At 40.1% G+C, this 25,108-nt stretch overlaps 1 pseudogene; it reads left to right on the forward strand.

Moving 5' to 3' along the window:
- Positions 1–257: 257 nt before the first annotated feature.
- LOC120544039 lies at positions 258–23,886 on the forward strand (annotated as a pseudogene).
- Positions 23,887–25,108: the final 1,222 nt, after the last annotated feature.

Below are 25,108 nucleotides of genomic sequence, written 5' to 3' on the forward strand. Positions count from 1 at the left end.
TGATTTTTTCATAATATAGGCACTTTAAGTTGTGGGCCCTGAATCTATATTTTATGGAAGTTTAACGTTTTGAATGGAATTATGGAAATAAATAAACTTTTCAATGATATTCTAATTTTTTGGAAAGGGTCTGTATCTATCTATTCTTCTATCTTTTTTTTCAGACAATTGGAACCACACTTAAGATGGCTGCGGGTATGTGCTAAGGAGAAGTGCTGAGGGGAAGTGAAAGAGGCGGTGAACCGCTAAGGTAACACAGCCCCAGCCTCATAAGAAAAGGGGAGGAAACCCTGAAAGTGAACGAGTTCAGTCAGTTGAGACTCCATTTAGAATCTGGAGAACAGAGCAGGAGGAGGAGACTGAAGGCTGAGGCAGGGTGAGTGTTAATCCAACATTTATAATGTTACTGTTAGCTTTCAGCTCTGACTTCATGTAGGGCCTTATGGAATCTGTCTTATAGCTTTTTAAATTCTCTATTTCATGATTCCCTCCATGACAACTGACTGAGTGCTGGCTGGTTTTATATCCTACTGTATACTCTGTGTGTGTGTGACTTCCTGATCGTTGCTTCCTGTTTTTGACTTCTGAACAAACTTGATATCTTTTAAATGTTGTGAGCTCACAGTCAGTGTTCCTGTTTGACCTCTCAGACTGACTTCAGATCAGAAGATGAGTGGTTTGGAGGAAGAGGAGGATGGAGCAGAGTCTGTAGTATCTGGCTGTCTGTCTATGAAGAGTGACCGGTCCAAAGATCCTCCTCTACTCTTCAGTAATGAACCTGTACCCTCAGACACAGAGTAAGACCACTGATACTAACTCATTTTATGACTCAGTTGCCAATGCCACGTTGTTGTTGTTACACATTCACACATTTGTTCCATCTTCCTCTTTGTATCTGTGACAGCTGTCAGTGACCCAGAAAAACTCTCTAATCTAATCTAAGAGGACGAATACAAACTTTAAATCCTCCTAATTATTGACAGTAGCAGCAGTTTGTGTGTTTAGAGCTTCATAAAGGGCTAAAAAAAGAGCATGTATCAAAGATTGAAGCAATATGAATAAAAACCAGTTGGTGTTTGCAGAGTTCAGGACAACAGACAGAGAGCAGAGTCTGTAGTATCTGGCTGTCTGTCTATGAAGAGTGATCAGTCCAAAGGAGAACCTCTGACCTTCAGTAATGAACCTGGACCCTCAGACACAAAGTAAGAGACTGTTTTACTATCAGCTGACCTGATGAAGATGAAGACTAAATGTTCTGCTAAAAGATTAATATTCATGATGCAGAACTATAAGTTTAGATACTGTTTCTAACTCAGATGGATCTCTTCTGGGTTTTAAAGCTGAATGTTGAAGTTACTGTAAAGAGTTTTTTTAACTATTGAAAATCTGAAAATGTGCCTCAAATGTGGTATTTATTTTCTCAAAATAAAAAAAAAACTGCCTCTATCATTTTAGTGATGAAATGTTTTCACAGAGAGAAGAAGAGGAGTGATGTTTCTGAGGAGAGGCAGCCGTCCAGATCCAGAACCAGAGCTGGACTGCAGACAGCCAATCAGAGCAGCTCTGAACAAAGTAAGTCTGTCCATCTGTCTGCTGATGTCTTCATGTGAAGAACACCAGTGGTGAACACACCACTGGTTGTTGTAATACTGAGACATGTGTTGAGTCAGACAGCACAGACTAGGGCTGCACAACATTGTTTTTTTATCGTTGATTAGCGTTAGCTAATGCGATACACACATGAAAAATGACACTCAGATTATTTTGTGTTAATTACAAGGATAATTTAAGTAAGTCTTTTTTTGTCTTTTATATTCATTTCAATTTGTTTAATAAAAGAAAGTTGGAAATAATTTCCTTTTTTTGATTTTTAACTCAACAAGCGTTGTGTAGTATTTTAGCAGAATATTGAAAGCAGCAGAACTGATAACACTTCATGTTTTTGTGATTATGTATCGTATATATCAATATTCAACAAAGTTATAGCATAACATGTATTCTCCTTATATATTATGCTTCACTAGCGAACACATTTAACATAAATATTGTTACAGTTTACGTCCATCAGAAATTTAACTGGGTTTTTTCATATTGGTAATAAAAATAATCATCGGATTGTCAAATTGTCTCTTTCTTGTTCTGTCTCTCACCTTTGTCCTTTTTTTAGTGAATGTTGGTCGTCAGAAACATAAGATCAGGCTGAAGGAGACATATGAACGTGTGACTGAAGGAGCTGAAACAGGAAGTAGAACCCTCCTCAACAGGATCTTCACTGCCCTCTACATCACAGAGGGACAGAGTGAAGAGGTTAATACCCAACATGAGGTGAGGCAGCTCGAGACAGCTTCCAAGAAGAAGACCCTCGATGACTCTCCAATCAAGTGCAGTGACATCTTTAAAGCCTCACCTGACCAAAAGAAACACATCAGAGACGTTATGATGATCGGCGTCGCTGGTGTTGGAAAAACCTTCTCAGTGCAGAAGTTCTGTCTGGACTGGGCCGAGGGTTTGGAGAACCAAGATATCAGTCTGGTGATTCCTCTTTCCTTCAGGGAGCTGAACTTGATCAAAGATGAGCAGTACAGTCTTCTGGAGCTGCTCCGTGTTTTCCATCCATCATTACAGGAGGTCCCAGCCAAGCCCGCAGACCTCCTCGTCTAAACTTCTCTTCATCTTTGATGGCCTGGATGAAAGCAGACTTTACCTGGATTTCAACAACAATGAGGCTGTTTCTGATGTCACACAGAAGTCATCAGTCAACGTGCTGTTGACAAACCTCATCCAGGGGGAAGCTGCTTCCCTCGGCTCTCGTCTGGATAACTTCCCGACCTGCAGCAGCCAATCAGATCCCCCTCGTGCGTTGACAGGGTAACAGAAGTACGAGGCTTCACTGACGCCCAGAAGGAGGAGTACTTCAGGAAGAGAGTCAGTGATGAAGAGCTGTCCAGCAGAATCATCTCCCACATCAAGACCTCCAGGAGCCTCCACATCATGTGTCTGATCCCAGTCTTCTGCTGGATCACTGCTACAGTTCTGGACCACATGTTGACTACAGACCAGAGAGGAGAGCTGCCCAAGACCCTGACTGACATGTACTCACACTTCCTGCTGGTTCAGACAAAGAGGAAGAAGCTCAAGTATGCTGAGGGACATGAGACGAGTCCACAGGAGCTGATGGAGGCTGACAGGGAGGTTCTTCTGAAGCTGGGGAGGCTGGCGTTTGAACAGCTGGAGAAAGGAAACATCATGTTCTACCAAGAAGACCTGGAGCGCTGTGGTCTGGATGTCACAGAGGCCTCGCTGTACTCAGGAGTTTGTTCAGAGATCTTCAAAACAGAGAGTGTGATCTTCCAGAAAACAGTCTACTGCTTCGTTCATCTGAGCGTTCAGGAGTTTCTGGCTGCAGTCTACCTGTTCCACTGTTACACCAACAGGAACACACAGGTTCTGGTGGACATCCTGGGAAAACACTATGTTAGTTCATCCCTGGATGTCTTCCTGAAGAGAGCCATGGAGAAATCCCTTGAAAGTAAAAATGGCCACCTGGACCTGTTTGTCCGCTTCCTTCATGGCCTCTCTCTGGAGTCCAACCAGAGACTCTTAGGAAGCCTGCTGGGTCAGACAGACAACAGTCCAGAAACCATCCAGAGAGCCGTCAACAACCTGAAGGAGATGAACAGTAAAAAGATCTCTCCTGACAGAAGCATCAACATCTTCCACTGTCTGACGGAGATGAACGACCACTCAGTCCATCAGGAGATCCAAGAGTTCCTGAAGTCAGAGACCAGATCAGAGTTCCTCTCTGAGATCCACTGCTCAGCTCTGGCCTACATGCTACAGATGTCAGAGGAGGTACTGGATGAGTTGGACCTGATGAATTACAACACATCAACGGAGGGACGACAGAGACTGATTACAGCTGTGAGGAACTGCAGTAAGGCTCAGTAAGTCCAGATGTGATTATCATTTCAAATCAGTGTGAAGCTGAGACGATCAGTATTAGAGTAAACATACAGACTTTACACACATGAACAATATAAAACTTACACACTATAAAAGATAAACCTGCTTATTGTAAATGATTCTACATGTTACTCTGCAAATGCAATTTTAGTTTCAAACCCTGTGAGAATGAGACAATGATGATCTCTGTGTTTGTAGCTAAAGTATCTTCTGTCTTCATTTAATCACAACAGACAGCGTTTTTACAGTGTATACAGAGTCAACAGTATGTTTATATAATGTGTCTATTTTATATACAAACAGACATTTATTATTTGTGATTTGCTGAACTAACATCACATGAAGTTTAATCTTTTTCATAATAACTTTCAGTTAGTTATTTTTATCATATATTTATGAGCAGATTCTGAACTATTTCATTTTAAGGAAGTTTCTGTTAATTTTCATTTCATTTTATACAATATCTATCAGGGCTGCTTTAAAGTGATTTTTCATTTTCATTTGAACGATCCAATATCGATAGATGAAATCCAGAATGGGTTTCTGTCTTTATAATATATGAAACTACCTAAGGACCTAAGGAATCCATTGGTATCAACCATGTCATGCTAGCTGTCGGAAATTTTAGATAACGCTCCAAAGTTACATTACAAAAAAGTTTGTTTCTCATCACCGAGATTTCTTCCTAAATGGATTTTTTCCTCGCCACTGTCGCACTAAATGCTTGCTCTTGCGGGAATTACTGGAATTGTTGGGTCCTTGTATATTATGAGTGTGGTCTAAACCTACTCTATCTGTAAAGCGTCCTGATGTAACTCTTGTTATGATTTCATGATATAAATAAAATTGAATTGAATTGAATAAAAAGTACATTAAAGGGTATCTACGTTTTTTTCAACCTTGCCCCCATTTGCCCATGCATTTGTGTCTAACAGACTGATGTGACCAAAGATCTTTGAATTTGGTCCAGTATTGAGGGATATCACAGTGACGAGCCGGTGTGAACCAAGCTACAATGTAACCTAATGGGGCAATTGTGAATCCTTGCTTTTTGTTCAATAAACGTGATTCTTTTTTGCTACTGACAGGATCAGATTGTTGCTAAAAGTGTCTGACAACATTATTGATCTAAGGTCTTGACTTTTTGTCTGAAGACAGCGGTGTGGAGAGTGAAACACGAGTCGAGAAAAAGTTGTTCAGGTAGTCGGTTGTTACTGAGTAGGATACAAAAATCATAGGCTACTGTTATCTAAAAGATTTTCAGTGCAATGGCTTAATATTTAAATGATTTTGACAACGTGCAATCACTTTCATTGGACAAAAGTAAGGTTAAAAATTCCCCCATTAGGTTACATTGTAGCTTCATTCGCGCCGGCCATCATTGCGATCTCGCTCAATACAAGACCAAGGTTAAAAAAAACAGTATTTAACTTTTAATGTAACTGCTTTGGGGTAAATTCTTGATGAAAACATTAATACTTTAATAATAGAGACAGAGGCTAGTCCAATCGGAGGGGAAAACATCTCTCTGCTCTGTTGACTTGTATTGTGTGATGGTTTCCTCCTCTTTGTTCCATCTGCTAGAAAACAACAGAAACATGTCTAAAAGCTGCTCTGTGGTGATATTTTCTAACAAAAGGCTAAATAACCCAGAAGTTAATAGTCCGTAAGCTGCTGACCTGAAAAACTTATCTGGATACAGAGGTGATGAATCAGTGGACAGAATGAGAAGACTTACCCAGCCTTAATATCTATAATCATTGTTTGATGTGAGAGAGAATGTGGGGGCAGGCCAAAAAAACATTTCCATCCTCGTTAAATGAAAGCTGCAACTTTACATTGTTTAGTTTCCAACAATGAGCATATTTTGATATGGGACAAGCTTTTTAAAGCTTGTCCCATTTCTGGTCTCCCTAAAATTCAAACTGTCAGACAATGCGTTTCTTTTACATTTCAGTAGGTTTTATCTTCCTCAAGCTCAGAGAAGAAGTGAGTTGTAGTGAAACTGCAAGTCTGCAGTCTGAATTTTTAAATAAAACAAAATCCAGAATGGATCTCTGTCTGTATGGCATGGCGTTTTTTGAAAGGGGTCCTGTGACCTCTCACCTCAACATATCTGAATCTAACATTAGACACTTGTGAATGTTTTTGATCAAATGTGATGTCTGTTTTTTAAGTATAAAAGTTTCAGATGTGATTATTCTTTAAATGTTGTTCATTATCTGTTATCACAGGATTATTACCTGTGCACTGTCTGAGACTGACTGTGAAGTCGTGGCCTCAGCTCTGAAGTCCAACCCCTCCCATCTGAGAGAGCTGGATCTGAGTTACAATGACCTGAATGGTTCAGCAGTGGAGTGTCTGTGTGCTGGACTGCATAGTCCAAACTGTAGACTGGAGATTCTGAGGTCAGTTCATGTATTGTGCTCACATACAGTGTATAACTCATTAGGTTTGTTGGAACAAATTCCGAAAGTCAAATATAATTTGAATAGTAAAAAAATCAATTCTATTTTAATGCTGAAATTACTATTCAAATGTGATTCTTTATAAATATGTTGGCTAATGTTTTTCCCAATTTTTGCCTTGGCCTACCCGCATGCTTTTTTTGTCACGTCTGATGAACAATCAGTTATGCTTTTAGGAATAGGTGAAACAATCACCTGCTAAATACCTGAGGTATGAGTGGTGATGATATATCCATCGGAGTGGTTTCCTCGCTGTGGTGGTGACAGGGCTGGTTGAGTGGAATGAGAATGGGGGTTTTAGATTCATTGGGTGCATCAGGTGGTCACCCTTCTTCACTGGTGTTTCAATGATAGGCCCACGACACCTCCAGATGGCTCATCGGCAGCAACTGGCGTCCCAGGTGTGCCCCCCCTCTGCTTTCAACCCTTACGTGCCGCAGGTGTTATTAGGGGTCCAGGTGGACTCACCCCTTTTCACCCATAGCCATCGACTTGCTTCTTCTGCTTCTGGGAGCAGGTTAAGTTGGAGATCAGAGATCAGCCGGTGTAAAAGCACCGCCTACTGACCAATCAATACTCGATTGATAACGGCATCACCGTTCTTAAAGAAGATCAGGCGGAGCTCCGTGCAGAGAGAGAGAGAAAAAAAAAAAAAGAGAGAGAGAGAGAGAGAGGTGCGCTCATAAAAGTTAAAACATTTAGAGATCGACAACCCTGTTAACATTCCCTGACTTTTTTGTATGATATATATATATATATATTAATGGGGGGGAATTACATATCTGCTTCTTGAGCCGTGTGTCGCCAATACATCGGTTTTGAATTATGTTTTTATATTTTTTATTTGCTCTCACGGTCGCTTCCACTGCCAGGGTTGCAACTGAAATAATAGGCTAAAGCAACGACAGTTTATGGAAAGCACAAGTGTAATTATGGTCAGATCTTGGTCCTGACTGATGAGGAAGTGATATTAATAAGCGTTGTGATTTAAACATCTACAGCGTCGGCTATTTTAATTTTTTTTGCCAGCTTTCCTTCCTGTTTTAGGAAGTAGCGACTGTATTGCGTTTTCCCTGTAAAAACGTGTCTGTGTTCTTCATATTTATGTAGAATTATAATTTGCTCTTCTTATATATAACATGCGGCTCTGGTAGATGTTTGCGATTGGTCGTGGTGCGCAAACACCGCCTCTTTTATGTGAACGCGCGCCGCTGGATTGGGAAACCCTGAGTTGACTGAACTAGTTGATAACCAGCGTCGTAGTACAGGTTATGCGGGACCGCGGTTGTTAGGTTAGGTGAAGCCGGATTACTGAAAGAAATCCAGGACATGTTGATCTTGCTTCGTAGTACAGGCCTCTGATGGTTGACTTGCCCATGAAGAAACTTCAGTCAAGCTTACAAACCTCGGCACATGCATATCGGTCCTAGCCGCATCACCAAGAGTTGGGACAAGAGTTGAGAATTAGCTCTAGCTATAAACTCTATATGCTGCGCATCAGTTACGGGCTTTGTTTTGTAACTATGTTGCTTGTATGGTCCCTCTTAAATAAACAGATAATATATACTGTCGTGCCAATAATGACATTAAATCAAATTCTCGTCCAATATTGCTTAATTCAGTCACGATTAATTATCATGTTACCAACTTGACTTGTTTACAGTAGATATTTAAACATGCTGAGAAGGGATTTCATATACTGTATAACCAAAAGTCCAGACTCAACATATAAACACAATCGTTATTTGTCTTCTTATATATTTCTCTAAACGTTAAGCTTAAAATGAACCTGCCCTCCTCATGTTAGGATATAAAATTTAACAATTCGGCCATCTTTGAATGTTTTCAAATAATTTGTTCTTATTCATAATATGTCGTAAAGCACGAAGTATGAACTATTGAGATTGAGAACATAATTTTTTTTTTAAATCTTATGTGAATGTGGACATCTAATGTCTTTTTACTCCTCATTCAGTCACAATTAGTTATCATTTTTCCAACGTGTTTAGAATAATATAGCCAGAATTTAATTATGTTTAAAGGGATTTTATATTCTCTAACACCAAAAGTCCAGACTTAACATTTAAACACAAATGTTATCGGTCTTCTTTTATACCATCCCTCCAACAAAGCTTTGTTAGTGTGATTTATTCATCATTAAACGTACAACATGTAACTTTTTGATGCAAGGGGTCTCTCAGTCAAAACAATGGATGTTAATCTTTCAATGACGTTGGGAAGTTGCGTGGAATTATGGGAGTTGTAGTATTATTGTTAAACACCATTCAAGGTTATTCACGTTACGTTTAGTAATGTTTATTCATGTCATTCTAATAAAATAGCTGCAGTTTCCCCAACATAATAATGTTTTTCTTGATTGGATTTGTATTAGTAGCTGGCCAGTTAGCTAGTGAGACAGCAAGCTAACATTAGCCAGCAGCCAAAACCACAGTAGCACAATATATTTCACATGTCATTGTCACCTATTGGATGTTTTCAACACCAGGACAGACGGGGTTAGTTGTAACGTATGGGTGGGGATTGCCGTGGGAATCTCCAGGACAGCGAGGACGTCCGATTGGCGATATTGTGCAGCAGCAGAAGATCTCCAAGCTGCCCAGAGTTATCTCCCCCTTCACTTTACTGTAATCTTAAATGGTCGTTTTGGTGCGTAACCCACCATTTATTTGGTTAATTTAGCTAACTTATTTATTTTATTTATTTATTTCTGGTTTATTTTACACGGACAATGCACACTAATAATGTAAAAAAAATATAAAATGTGCCAGAATTAGCCAAAAGCCTATTTTACATCTGCTGTCCCTGGGCAGATCTTACAATATCACACTTAAAATAGTACATATAGGTTTAGCCCAATACAAGTCAAATTTACTATAAATGTAAAAAATACAAAATGACAAGATCAACATATAAACAACAACAGTTGGTCATTATCAACACCAACCCACACATACACACTCAAGCCAAACGTTCAGTCCATGTAACAGACAACCTCATAGGCATAGCACAAGTGGCACACACAGGGAGGACAGGGAAGACCAGATAGCAGCAATATTTTGTGTCTACAAGTAATGTTGACAGTCCTGATTACCTGTTAGCCACTTCTTTAAGATGAATTTAAAAGAAACGTATGTTTTAAAATTCCTAATGTGAATTGGAATGAGGTTCCATTCACGAGAAGCCCTGATTGAAAAATCTGTTTGACCGAATGGACTTTTCCTCAAAGGGACAATGCAGTCACCTCTTGTTGCACTCCTTGTAGATCTGTAAGTGTTTGGTACTATGCTTCATTAAATTAGCACCCCGGCACTGGAGTTAAGTGCTGGGCGGGTACAGATTGCTGTAATGGTAGTGGCTAGCTGCTAGCTGACTGGGGGATAACGGTAACTATATGTCCCAGGGCTGTTGTCCGCTGTCATCCCGAGTGAATTCTATCTGCACCGGCGCTAGTGAGGCAGACCGACCGGGGTGTGCTAGCTGACTAAATTAGGATTAAATTAATCGTCTATCTAAACACCTAACGTTAACGTTACTAGTGAATTTATTTATGGGTTAGCTCAACGCTGCTTTTATTCGTGGTCAAAACAATGATGCTACTAATAACTTAATGAACGTGTTGAACGATGTTGTAACCCTATAATGTTACCCACCAACCATTAGCATTAACTACTTGTCAACCAGCACATGGTAGTAACTTTAAGAGGGATTAATATTAATATGTATCAATATATAAGATCTCTGCTGTACTACTGTGTTGCAAAGTGGCATGTAAATAATCACAAAATGATGCCGTGTGGGGAAAAAAGCAAGATTACAGTTATGAGTATTTCTTTCAGTGTCATTGTATGATTTGCAATTACTCCTGAACATATCATTTGGGTGCCAGTGTTTTGACGGAAGTTGCAAGTAACTAGAAGTATAAAGGTTATATGATACCACTGACGGAGACTAAAGGAAACGTCCATTGTCAAAAATAAAATAACAGATTTCTCTGGGTTTGTAATTTGGTGGAAACATTTGGGATAGTGTAACACAACTCATAAATATATATATATATACATTAGATAGGTGTATATATAGATATGTTTTTTTAGACATTTTAATGCAGAAATGTTACATATTGTACCTCTTAAATATACTGATATCTTTTAACAGGAGTTAAATATAATAACTTGTTTGCTTCCTGTTGTCTCTCCAGACTGAGTGGCTGTAACCTGTCAGAGAGAAGCTTTAAAGCTCTGTCCTCAGTTCTCAGTTCCCAGTCCTCTAGTCTGAGAGAGCTGGACCTGAGTAACAACAACCTGCAGGATTCAGGAGGGAAGCTGATCTCTGTTGGACTGAAGAGTCCACACTGCAAACTGGTGACTCTCAGGTCAGACCAAGAACAATATTCTTTGAAAACACAGTATTGAAAAATATTTGTATGTTTCCAATGTAATTTTTTCTCATTTAGAATTGCTTCAAGAAGAATGATTCAGATTCGTTTTACTGTCATTGTAAAAGAATACAACGAAATTCCATTGAACCAAGTGAGGATGAAGCTCAAGCAATACATTTGTTTAAAAAATGAAACATGACATATGAACTGTGGCTGAGATTCAGAAATAATTAATGTTTTAATATCATGCCATTTTGGTTAATGGCTTAAGATGACTGGCTGACTTACATTTAAGAGGGAGGGACTACAAATCCTCTCTGTTGCTTTTCTTTATTTTGAGAGTGAATTGCCCCACAATATGAATCACGGCCGGATTGGGACTCATTTTCAGCCCTGGATTTTCATGCCTTAGACCGGCCCACTTTACTTCACGAATTACTATATTAAAAAAATGTAATCAAAACCTTAGTATATAAGTCTGCAATAGCGCCCTGTTCTCTACATCCTTGTAATTCAGTGTATTTTGTAAAATATCACTATTTCCAAGTGGTGCTTCACAATGTAGATTTATTAGAAAAGTTAACATCTTAACAGCAACCCAATGATGTTGAACAATATCAGAATCTGTTTCTGTGCAAATAAGTAATCACAGATTAAATAAAGAACAAGTTACATTGTATTGCACTTTCTAATGACATCTATTTTTTCCTTTGAATATTTCATACAACTTTCATAATGGGTCACAAGTAATATGTGGGCATAAAAAGTGATTATATTGTAGCTAATCTGACCATGTTTGCTTGTTCACACACTGTGGTACAACAGCTTACAGTAGATGTGCCATCCACACTGACAGCAGCTATCCCTAATGCACACTACTGGCTCTGCTTCTGACACTAAATCACATTTTATAAATTGTCAGAATTCTCAGCACAAATCTCTCCTTTTTACAAAGCTTTCTGATCAAGTCAGTGTCATTATGGTAGTGCCGAATCATCTGGCATCATTAATTATCCCAGGACATTTTTCATATAGAGCAGGTCAACACCACACTCTTATTAATTCTTATAATATTCAGTCAATGATCAACCCTACCTGCCCAAACTGGAGTTCTGGGCTCATATAGCCTAGCTGCTGCTTGGTAACCTTACTGGCTGTTATTGTCACTGTTAGCAGCAAACTGGACCAGTAGTACGCCTACTAGCTGCTGCTGCAGAAGTTTGATTCATAAACATAGACGCTGGTTTGCAGTCACTTCTCCTAACTAACTTAGCTTACCCGTCTTAGCGTCTTCATTTGGCGTTTTGCTAAAAATAGAAAAAGTTCATCTGGCCGCGTCACTTTCTACAGCTCTCCTTTTTTAAATTGAAGCCTTTTCAGTGCCGTTTTGCGCTTTCTACTACCCGTTTAAAACAGCTTCTTTTTGCTCGCGGTGGCATCCTCCAACAAGCACCAGTGACTTGTGTACACTGACGTATTTTTTTTTTTTAGCAAGGTGCTGCTGTCGGAGGACTCCGAACATAAATAGGTCATCATTAACCAGGCTGTACTCTGCGAGTGGGCTGCATGAATGAAGAGAATGGTGGGCTGGGTATTATACAAAAAGTGGGCTGCGAGCGCAGGTAGCATAGGGACAGCATCCATAATATTCAACTATGATTTCAACCCAGTGCCACACCTGAACACCGGCCCTCGACTTGACCGGCCCACCGGGAATTCTCCCGGTGCTCCCGATTAGCCAATCCGGGCCTGATATGAATACAGCTTGATAATAACTTTTATTTAGTTGGTAACCGTTGTTGTATAACAGTCAACGTCAACTGGCGGCCCGCGGGCCACATCCGGCCCGCCAAAGCTTTTAGTCTGGCCCGCAGAATAATCATGAATTCACAAAATTTAAAGAGGAAAAAATGGAGTCTGTTATTTATCATTTAGAGCAAAAACTCAGCCCCCTGTATTTACATCTCTTTTCACATGCCAGGATTCTGTACAGCGATGCCCGAGCTCCACACACACAGCTGAAGCGAGATGTGTGTGCGTTAAAACACACACACCGCCGCTGAGCAGAGATGTTAAAGGTTAAAACACGCAGCACCTGACGGGGAACGATACAGAGTTACCAACGGCCGCTGGGGCGGATGAACTCACGCTGGTCTCTTTTCTGTAAGTAGGCTGTGATTAAAAAGTCAATACTTATCAATGCACTCACCTATGTAGACCGTCATCAACACGTAGAAAGCGATATTTCAATCTGCTCTGTCTGCTCAGTCCACCGCGCTGTTTTACGCAAACACAGCTCCACTCAGCGACTTTTTACAAACAAGCTAAAACAAAAGCTGTCGGTTTGTATTCTAACTGTTTATCTTAGTTTGCTGGGAATCTGGAAATTTGGACAAATTCTTGTTAACCTCACTGCTTGCTGAACAAACCAAACTCCGCTGGAGCGGTAAATCTGTGGAGGTATTATAAGTGGCTACTTAATATGCACGTGAATGACGAGATCGTTATGTTCGAGTTCTTCATTCGTGATGATGATGATGACGATGGTTGTATTATTTTGCAACAGCATCTTTCATTGCAATGAGGCATACATGACGAGTGCATAGCCTGCTTATCAGTCCATTCATCATTAAAGCTGGGCTTTTGGCTTTTCCACGTCAACTTTTCGCTTCAGCGTCTTTGACAGTGACATGTTTACCTGACAACAGCCTTTCTTTCTGCAAGCATTTTCCACCAATCAGGATGCTGCATTCTACAATAATGTTTCCATAGTCACAGACTTTAACCATCACTCCTCAGTGAACTGCCTCCTAGTCTGAGATCATTTTCTAGTTAAAGAGACAGTTATCATTATGGAGTTTCCATGTTTTTTAGGAGTTTGCTCACACTAATACATGTAAAAAAAAAATATATATATATATATATATATATATAGCATTAATTCAGTAAGAAAGTGAAAATTTCGAACAAGAATAGACGTATTAGGTATAAATTAATTTTATTTAAAAGTCCGGCCCCCAGAGTGTCTGCTTAGAAAAATTCTGGCCCTTGAAAAAATTTAGTTGATGACCCCTGTTGTATAATCACTTTATTACACGAGAGGGTTGGATTTAACATATTATTACTTCAGCCAGTGCCTCGTTCCTAGAAGCATCACTGTTGTACCAATAATGACGTTAAATCAAACCATCTTGTGTAACATTGCTTAATTCAGTCATGATTAATTATCATGTTTCCAACTTGTTAAGAGTAGAGCAGCAGTTATTTAAACATGCTGAGAAGGGATTTCATATACTCTATCACCAAAAGTCCAGACTCAACATACAAACACAATCATTATTTGTCTTCTTATGATATTTCTCTAAACGTTTAGCTTCATTAAATTTAAAAAGCCCTGCTCATGTAAGGATTTAAAATTTTAAAATTGGGAAATCTTTGAATGTTTTCAAAACATTTTGTTCTTATTTATAATATGTCGTAAAGCACGAAGTATGAACTATGGCTGAGATTGAGAACTCTTACGTGAATTTGGATATCTGATGTATTTTTACTCTTCATTCAGTCACAATAAGTTATCATGTTTGCAACGTATTTATAAAAATATAGCCAGAATTTAAATGTTTAAAGGGATTTTATATTCTCTAACACCAAAAGTCCAGACTTAACATTTAAACACAAATGTTACCTACTGCCTCTTCGCACTACCGGAGTTCGTCCAATTATGCGTTGTTATTGTATTTTTATTATTAAACACAATATAACCACTCCCCACTTGGGACTATGGGAAGTTGCGTGGAATTATGGGTTATGAGTTGTAGTTTTTATTGTTAAACACCATCCCCGATTAGAATGTATCTGTTCACGGACGAATTTAACCATTCAAGGTTATTCATGTTACTTTGAGTAATGTTTATTCATGTCATTCTAATAAAATAGCTGCAGTTTCCCCCACATAATGTTTTTCTTGATTGGATTTGTATTGGTAGGTGACCAGTTAGCTAGTGAGGCTGCAAGCTAACATTATGTAGGAGCCAAGGGCTGCATTGGGATTGGGTCCCGCCGGGTCCCGCGGAACCCAACGCAAATCTCGCTAGAGCTGGCGGTTTGAACTTTAAAAAAACACTGTGGGATCAGGATGTGGCCTGGAACCCTCCCACTACAGCAGACACCATAGATATACATATATACTGACTGACTATATAGCCTACTGCATATGAGCAGACACCAGCAGCATGTCTGAGCCTCCCAGGAGGGGAGCTCGGAGGCTCTGTCCACCGTCTGCCCGCCCCCTCATCCTCTGCTCCTTCCTCCCCCTCTAACAGCAGCAACACCTGCCTTCTTTCCCTGCATCTTCTCCTTATTAGCCTATGAAATGACGTGTTTTCTCATGGGGGACGGGACACAAAATCAATGCATCTGTAGTATTGTGCGGGCATAAATTCTCAGAGTTTTGCGGGTGCGGGCGGGAGTGGACATACACATTGTGGGAGCGGGCGGGAGTGTTACACAGACGTTGCAGGTACAGGCGGTAATGGTCAGAAATTCGGCGCGAGCGGGTGCGAGCGGGATGAAGAAAACAGTCCCGCGCAGGCTCTACTGCAAGCTAACATTAGCCAGCAGCCAAAACCACACTAGCACAATATATTTCACATGTCAATGTCACCTTTTGGATGTTTTCAACACCAGGGTGGACGGGGTTAGTTGTAACATGTGGGATTGCCGGGAAAATCTCCAGGACGGCGAGGACGTCCGATGTCCGTTGTGCAGCAGCAGAAGATTCGAGCCAATTTCTTCCTGCGGTCGGCTGCTTCCCGCCGTAAACAAACACACGGTGGCTGTCACCACGGAGACGATGGGACGGCGTGTTTGTTTCCTTCAGATCTTCTGTTGTCGTTCCACACGACTAACACTAACACACTATTGTCAAACAAAATGAGGTTAGCTCGCCCCTCCCTCCTCCTCATCCTGTCCCCTCCCTTCCGCTCACTTCTTGTCTATTATTGGCTGGAACACTGTTATGTTATGTTTGGTGGTGCAGATTGTTGTTTTTGTTGCCGTTTGTGGAACCTGGGCTGTCTACAGAGACCACTTTTTTTAAAGTGTGTTCAGGGGACAGGCAGCTCGCCGATAGTGAGGAAATGCTTTTTTACAGTGTGTTCAGGGGATCAGGCTTTTTTTTTTTTTTTTTTTTTTTTTTTTTTTTTTTTTTTTTTTTTTTTTTTTTTTTTTTTTTTTTTTTGGGGGCAGCTAGCAGATAGTGAGAGATATGTTTTTATGTATTAGATATTAGGCAGATAGCAGATAGTGAGTAGATGTTTTTTACAGTGTGTCGGGCAGAGGACAGCTACGCAGATAGTGAGGATATGTTTTTTATTAGTGTGTTCAGTAATAGGCAGCTAGCAGGATAGTGATTGAGATTTTTTTTACAGTGTGTACGGGAGGACACAGCGCTAGCAGATAGTGAGGGGATGTTTTTTTACAGTGTGTTCAGGGGACAGGCAGCTAGCAGATAGTGAGGAGATGTTTTTTTACAGTGTGTTCAGGGGACAGACAGCTTGCAGATAGTGAGGAGATGTTTGCTGTAGCAAAAAATGTTGTAGCCTAAAAAACGCATGACATCGTTTAGAACACATTTAATAAACTCCCCTTCAGAAAATGGCTTACAGATTTTGGCGATTTTATGGGATATCACAAAGCTGGTCTTGACTTCTGCATCTTTGGATGCCTTGTTGCCATGCCCGCTCTGCATCAGTCAAGTTGTATTTCTCTGCATGTTTACTGCAGTGGCGATTCAAATTATAATCCTTTAACTCAGCGATCTGTTCTCCGAAAATTAAGCACACGGCTTTACCTTTTGACTTCATTAAATACTTAGAAGTCCATGTTTGGTTAAAAACTCGGCACTCTGTATCGACCTTTCTCTCTTTCCCATGAGCTGACATGTTTGAGGGATAATAGCTCATTCACTTCTATACTAACGTCTCTCGTGTTCTCAGTTCGTAGTTAACCAACCTTTTGTCGGGTTAATTTAGTTAACTGAAGTTAATTTTCTGACGCTTCATTAAACTGCAGTTAGCGTCGGTAGCACCCAGCACTGGAGTTAAGTGCTAGCCGGGTACAGATTGCTGTAATGGTAGAGGCTGGCTGCTAGCTGACTGGGGGCTAACGGTAACTGTATGTCCCAGGGCTGTTGTAAGCTGTCATACCGACTGAAGTTTATCAGCGTTGCTTTTATCCATGGTCAAAACAATCATGCTACTAATATATAATATATATACTATATATATAAGTAGTATAATAATAATTATAATATATAATATAATAATAATAATTAATGAGTGTGTTGAATGATGTTGTAACCCTATAATGTTACACACCAAGCATTAGCATTAACGGTAGCTACAGTACAGGCCAAAAGTTTGGACATACCTTCTCATTCAATGTGTTTCTTTATTTTCATGACTATTTACATTGTAGATTCTCACTGAAGGCATCAAAACTATGAATGAACAGTTATGGAATTATGTACTTAACAAAAAGGTGTGAAATAACTGAAAACATGTCTTATATTTTAGATTCTTCAAAGTAGCCACCCTTTGCTTTTTTGATAACTCTGCAAACCCTTGGTGTTCTCTCAATGAGCTTCATGAGGTAGTCATCTGAAATGGTTTTCACTTCACAGGTGGGCTTTGTCAGGGTTAATTAGTGGAATTTGTTCCCTTATTAATAAAAAAGCAAAAAGTGGCTACTTTAAAGAATCTAAAATATAAGAGATGTTTTCAGTTATTGCACACTTTTTTGTTAAGTACATAATTCCATGTGTGTTCATTCATAGTTTTGATGCCTTCAGTGAGAATCTACAATGTAAATAGTCATGAAAAGAAAAAGGAAACGCATTGAATGAGAAAGTGTGTCCAAACTTTTGGCCTGTACTGTACTTGTCAACCAGCACATTGTAGTAACATTAAGCTGGATTGATATATGTATCAATATATAAGATCTCTGCTGTATTACTGTGATGCAAAGTGGCATGTAATCAATCACAAAATGATGCCGTGTGGCAAAAAAGCAAGATTACAGTTATGGGTATTGCTTCCTGTGTCATTGTATGATTTACAGTTATTCCTGAACATATCATTTGGGTGCCAGTGTTTTGACGGACGTCGCAAGTAAATAGAGGGTGAAAGGTTATATGACGCCACTGACAGGCGACTAAAGGAAAACACGTGGCAAAAATAAAATAACAGATTTCTCTGGTTTTGTAATTCGTTGGAAACATTTGGGATAGTGTAACACAACTCATGAAAATATATAACATAGGTATGTTTGTTTTTAGACATTTTAATGCAGTAATGTTACATATTGTACCTTTAATTATTCTGATATCTTTCAACAGGAGTTAAATATAAATAACTTGTTTCCTTCCTGTTGTCTCCCCAGACTGAGTGTCTGTAATCTGTCAGAGAGAAGCTGTGAAGCTCTGTCCTCAGTTCTCAGCCCCCAGTCCTGTAGTCTGAGAGAGCTGGACCTGAGTAACAATGACCTGCAGGATTTAGGAGGGAAGCTGATCTCTGATGGACTGAAGAGTCCACACTGCAGACTGGAGACTCTCAGGTCAGGAATCATTAACCCATTCAACTTATGATAATTTAAACTCTGATTAACTTTAGTTGATAAAACAGCTGATGTGTAGCTTTGTGTCTGCTGAAAGGATAAACTTGGGCAGTAGTTATTAGACTTAGAGTTACTTTACATAAAGGTGTTTCATCATTAGTGCCCAAGCGCAGACAGCGGCGAAGGCCCTATTGAAAGGAATTATTATTAGGGCCCGAGCACGAAAGTGCAAGGCCCCAACGCTGCCTTACACGGAAAGTGCGAAGGAACCTATTGTTTTTCGTCAGATTATTCCGAGTCCTTCTTCGCATTTTTTGAGTACATTAGAATGCACAAAAACTCAAAATAATTTGCAGACATGTCACAACTGGTGAAAACTGCAAAGTTTCAAAACAATAACTCATATGCACCACTAGGTGACGCTATTGCAGAAGAAAACGCGTTTGGCCCAATAACTCACAAGCCGTACATCGCACATTCTAAAACCATGTATCGTCGCCTTCCCTGGATCCAGCTATCTCCTTATACAGGCCACGCCCATTTTTTTGCCTAGACTTTTATTCGTGAAAAATCGTGATTTATCGAAAACCTACTGTGCCAAACTCCTCGTAGACCGTGCAACCGATCATCACGAACCTTTGCAGGTAGCATCTCTAGATTTATAGGATAAAAATTGCACATATTACGCACAAACATATTTGTGTAGCTAAGTATGAAAACACTAACTTTGCCATATCTCGACCAAAATAATTGGTATCAATGCAAAACTTAAGATTCTTGTTTGCCATCACCCTTTGGAGGTGCCCGACACATTTTACGAAAATTGGCCACTAGGGGGTGCTACAAGTACATAAAGTTTATACCTTATGAACGGCTCATCCGATTTTTACAAAATTTGATGGGCACCATCTAGGGCCACTCATGAGGCCACCCCTACAGTAAGGTACTGACTGGTCAAAGTGGGCGTGACCTATGGGACCAATTATTGACGTCCTCAATATATACGAAAACTCACAAAAATTGGCGCCCACATAAACACCTGGGAGCTTTGCGAGACTATACAGCGATTTGGCTCATACCTGTAAGCAGCCTCCATAGCGCCCCCTAAGGCCTGCAAGGCATCAACTTGGACATAGTTGGTCCGATCTTTACCAGATTTAATACACATATTGCTGTAGTCATTGCGGACAAATTTTCCATTTACATTCATTTGCTCCGCCCAACCGGAAGGCGGACATTTTTAATTATGCATTTTTAAGGCATTTTACATTCTTTCGAACTCGTCCTAGGTCGTGTTTTTTCAATCTTCTTGAATCTTTGCATGACAAAATCTCATCCAAAGAAAAATAAAAAAAAGTGACATCAACTTCTTGTCTAAACAGGAAGTTGCGTTATCTTGGCAACAATCATTCCAATTGCCTGTGTGTTTGCAGTCTGTCAGGCTGTCTGATCTCAGAGGAAGGCTGTTCTTCTCTGGTCTCAGCTCTGAGCTCCAACCCCTCCCATCTGAGAAAGCTGAACCTAAGCTACAACCATCCAGGAGACTCAGGAGTGGAGCTACTGTCAGCGGGACTGGAGGATCCTCTCTGGAGACTGGAAACTCTCAGGTACAAACACTAATGAACAAAAAGGAGATTTTTGTGTAGGACGTTTTAAAGGATAAACATCTCCAGGAACTAAAATGATGACTCCCTTTTGTTAATAATTGATGTAGTTTGGACAGATATCTGTATTTTAAAGGCACTGTCCATATCCTTTTTTTTTTCCCTTTCCCGGGATCAAATCAGTTTCAACTTGCAGACTAGTTAGCTTGGATTTTAAAATGTCAGTTGCTGTAAATGCATGGCTCATGTGATCGATCAGAGACGTACACTGACAATGGACCAATTATTTCTGTAAGTTCCTCTTGTGCTGGGAGAGTACCGGAAAAAAGTCCCCCAAAATGCTCTTTCCTAGTCTATGCGGTGCAAACTTAATATATTATGTGTGTGTGACAATGATGTAATGTTGATGTTTCTATACAGAGAAATGTCCACTGTTGCACCAAACGCTTGCTCTTGGGGGAATTGTTGGGTCTCTGTAAATGATAGTCTGGCAGTGGCACCGGCAGAAGTAATCCTGTACGCACTGTGCGTACCACTATTATCCTATCCATCCACTATTATTCAGAATATTCATTGTTATGACTGGATTTGTAGATCAAATGTTGGCCGTCAGGGCCAGCAAGGCCTTCTCTGCTGGGCTAAAGATTGTCAGAATCTGAAAATTATATTTTTATAATTAAAGGCCTATATATTAAGGGTGTGACGAGATCTCGTTTTACGAGATCTCGCGAGATCTCGCGTGACGAGATTTCTCGTCGAGGTGAAAAGAGTGAAAGAGTGACAGACAAGACGAACACAATATGTAAACATTGTAAGAAGCGCTACAATTACATCACTCGCAACCGCGCGTGCAGTAGTGAGTAGAGAGCTGTGGTGGTGCTGTAAGTGTTTTGCATAGTGCTCGTGTTAGCCGCGTATACCGGCATTTCTTTCTTACAATGTTTACATATTGTGTTCGTCTTGTCTGTCACTCTTTCGCCGTTTATTATTTCCGCAGGAAAACCCAAAATGTAATGCCACACAAATGATTTAAAAGTGGCAGGGGGATATTCAATAGTAATTCCACGCTCCATCACGCTGACATCACATCGCCTCACGGACAACTTTTCACCACACGGGGAAATCTCGTCCCCGTTCTCATGAACCCAATCTCGTGATGTGTTTCGTCTTGTGGAGTAAGCGTCCCGTCACACCCCTAGCTTGTAACCTTGGTTCTCTGAGTAAAGACTATTTTTCCCAGTCATATTTCTTAACTGAAGTTTTCTTTAAATTAGTGTTAAAATCGCGTCTCGCTCTCGTGACCCCAATCTCGTGTCTCGTCTTGTCTCGTGAGCGAGTGTCTCGTCACACCCCTACTATATATACATTTTTTGTTTTAAGGCCCCGCTGCTTGGCTGGATTGTTATTTGTGTTTTTGATTGCTTTGTGGTCACTGTATGAGTAAATATGAGGTTGTTGTGGGTTTGTTTTGGTTTCTTTGGTAGTTCCATTCAATTTTACTTCATGTTATTAGGGTTGCACGATGTGAGGAAAATATCTAATAGTGATTATTTTGACTGATATTGAGATATGATGCACAATATTGGTGGGAAAAGATCATTGAAAATTATTAACATTGAAAGAAATTTTTGCGAGGATTTGTACCAAACAAATATGTTTTCTGTAATCTGTAGGATAAGATTTGTAGTCTGGGATGTCTCTGCAGCTTGACAATACTTCATTCAGAATACAGCCACATATTTTGCCATTAACAAATATTGCGCCCCCCGATGCAATTTGGATATTGCACTATAGTCAATATTGCGATTTTGATACAACTGCGATTAATTGTGCAGCCCTGTATGTGATGCAGCATTCTGTCATACTGCGTGAAGGTGATGCTTCAGTCAGTGTGTGTTCATGTCTCTGCAGTAGTGTATTAGGTGTCTCTACATGTTGAGCCTTGGATTAAATCATGTTATTCCACACGGTAATGTCCTAGTGTCATGGTGAGGTTATTCAAAGGTGAATTAATAGCTGTAGGATAGTACTGAAGGCCCAGGTGTAAAATACACGGCCCACCACTGCCGTCGATAAACTCCTGGTTGCTATGGAAGCTGATATCGCTGAACCCACGGATCTAGCATGTTGTTTGTATCATATGTGTTTACATGGACATGAATATTCCAGTTATGAGGATTATCCTGTTTTTTTATCACATTCAGGATATGATTTTTAGGCTACATGGCACACAGAGAAATCAGGTTATTCACATCTCCGTACATGCTCACAATCAGCCGTCTCTCTGTCTCTCTCTTTATATATTTATAAACCTGTATTTATACAGGTAATCTCATTGAGACACAGGGTCTCATTCTCAAGACATACCTGTTAAATACAATACACAACATCAGTTACAGACAGACAGAAATATTACAATGGTATACACAACTATACAATCTTTAAACTACAGTAACAAGTAGACTTAAAATACTGTCTGTCTCTCTGTCTGTCTGTCTCTCTCTCCCTCTGTCTCTCTCTCTGTCTCTCTTTCTCTGTCTCTCTCTCTCTGTCTCTCTCTCTCTCTGTATCTCTCCCTCTTTCTCTCTCTCTCTCTGTCTCTCTGTCTCTCTCTCATTCTCCCTCTGTCTCTCTCTCCTTCTCTCTCTCTCTCTCTCTCTCTCCCTCCCTTTATCTATGTCTCTTTCTCTCCCTCTCTCTCTCTCTCTCCCTCTCTCCCTCTCTCTCTCCTTCTCTCTCTCTCTCCATCTCTCTCCCTATCCCTCCCTCTCTCTCTCTATCCCTCTCTCTCTCCATCTCCCTCTCTATCCCTCTCTCTCTCTCTCCTCTCTCTTTCTGAGTAATGTAATGCCCCCCCCCCCTCCTTTCAGGGTGGAGCCTGCTGGAGTCAGATGGTTGACACCAGGTCTGAGGAAGTGTAAGTCTGTTTTTAATTTCAATCATCAAACTGTGACATCACTCATTCAACCCTCTGATGTCATCATCAGAGTGCTGATTGGTTAATAACTGCAGCTGTGTTGTGTCTCCTTCTCTCCGTCAGATTCCTGTGAACTCACACTGGACACAAACACAGTGAACAGAAAACTCAAACTGTCTGACAACAACAGGAAGGTGACACGTATGGAGGAGGATCAGCCATATCCTGATCATCCAGAGAGGTTTGACTGTCCTCAGCTGCTGTGTAGAGATGGTCTGACTGGTCGCTGTTACTGGGAGGTTGAGAAGAGAGGAGATGTTAATATATCAGTGAGTTACAGAGGAATCAGCAGGAAAGGAAACTTTAAAGGCTGTGTGTTTGGACGGAATAATCAGTCCTGGAGTCTGGACTGCTCTGATGGTGGTTGTTACTCTGTCAGTCACAATAACAGAGAAACATTCATCTCCTCCTCCTCTGTCTCTGGTAGAGTAGCAGTGTATTTGGACTGTCCTGCTGGCTCTCTGTCCTTCTACACAGTCTCCTCTGACTCACTGATCCACCTCTACACCTCCAACACCACATTCACTCAACCTCTTTATCCTGGGTTCGGGTTCAGTTCTCCTGGTTCTTCAGTGTCTCTGTGTTGTGTGGAGGACAGAGAGTCTCCTCCTGTTTCTCACTGCTGCTTCTGTTGAGTCTGTACAGGATCACACTTACAAGAAATATTTCAGGTTATTGTTATAATCTTATGAATGAACTTTGTATAAAATAATTCAGATTCCTCGTGAACATTGTACATTTTTCCCACTTCCAGTTCTTTAAAGATGGAAGCTGTGATCATCAAATTGTATGAATGCTGTTGACTTGTTTCATGTTTAGTTTTGACTTCTGTCTCTTTTCACAATAAAAGCATCAAGTTACTGTGATTTGTTTGTGGTCTTGTGTGTCATTTTTGAGTTTTATACATTTGAGTGTCTTTTTTATGTGTGACATGTAAGTTATGGTTCTAATAGTTAATAATGGTTCTCTAATATAATGTATTTTTATATAATGTTTTTGCTTGTTGTGTTTACTTTATTGGGCAATAGAGACAGATATTTGTTAACCAAGAAAGTGTTTCTGAACATCAATGACATTCAAAACAGTGATAACTGAAACAGATATACAACACACCATGCAGTGTGTATAAAAATATGTATTGCAAACAGACCTAAGTACTACACAGATAAGTAGATCTGTGCCACCACAAAAGTGAACATAAAAGAACTATAAAATATATACATGCATATGACACTGTTGTAATATCCAACGCAATCAACATACACACACTTGCAGACAGCATCTTGGAAGTTTGTGATCAATACTGTATGTCGATGTAACCATAACCAAGTGGTGTCTCATTTCATAGGGTTATGTTTTCACCCTAGCCCTTACCACTCGGTTTCGAGGGACAAGGGGTAAGACGAAGGGGTAGGGGTAAGATGAAGGCCTAGGGGTAAGACTAAGGGGTAGGGGTAAGACAAAGGGCTAGGGGTAAGACGAAGGTGTAGGGGTAAGATGAAGGGTTAGGGGTAAGATGGAGAAATGGGATTGACCCTAAGTCTGATCTCTGAGACAGACTCAACTTCTGAGAATCCCCGTGCTCCTTTGACATTTAGTCATGTAACAGAGATCATTTACAATTAACACATAAGCACCAGAAAGTAAGTAAAAAAAAACACTAAGAAAATGTGAATTTAAACAATGTGAATATTCTGTATTTACTGTACTCTAGTGATCAATAAAGTTAGGGGGAAAGTCACACTGACGACGGACTTAGATTAGACCTAGATTTTGGATTGGGACTGTCCAAAGATGGAGTAATTGTACAGTTTAGATTTCCCCCAAAAAATAGAGAATGGGAATAGAGAGTTGGAATGGATGCTATCACTTTATCTCTAAATCTCTCATCGTCCCAATTAGGAGCATATACTTTCCCCAGTATGACAGGTTTAAAATATAAAGGCCCTAATACAACAACATATCACCCTTGTGAATCCTCAATTACCTTAGTTGGGTTAAAAGGAACTTTTTTATGTATCAGGATAGCCACCCCCCTAGACCTAGGAGTAAATCCTGAATGAAATTATTGGCCTACCCATGT

This window comes from Perca fluviatilis, chromosome 2 (assembly GCF_010015445.1).
Source record: "Perca fluviatilis chromosome 2, GENO_Pfluv_1.0, whole genome shotgun sequence".
Taxonomy (NCBI): domain Eukaryota; kingdom Metazoa; phylum Chordata; class Actinopteri; order Perciformes; family Percidae; genus Perca; species Perca fluviatilis.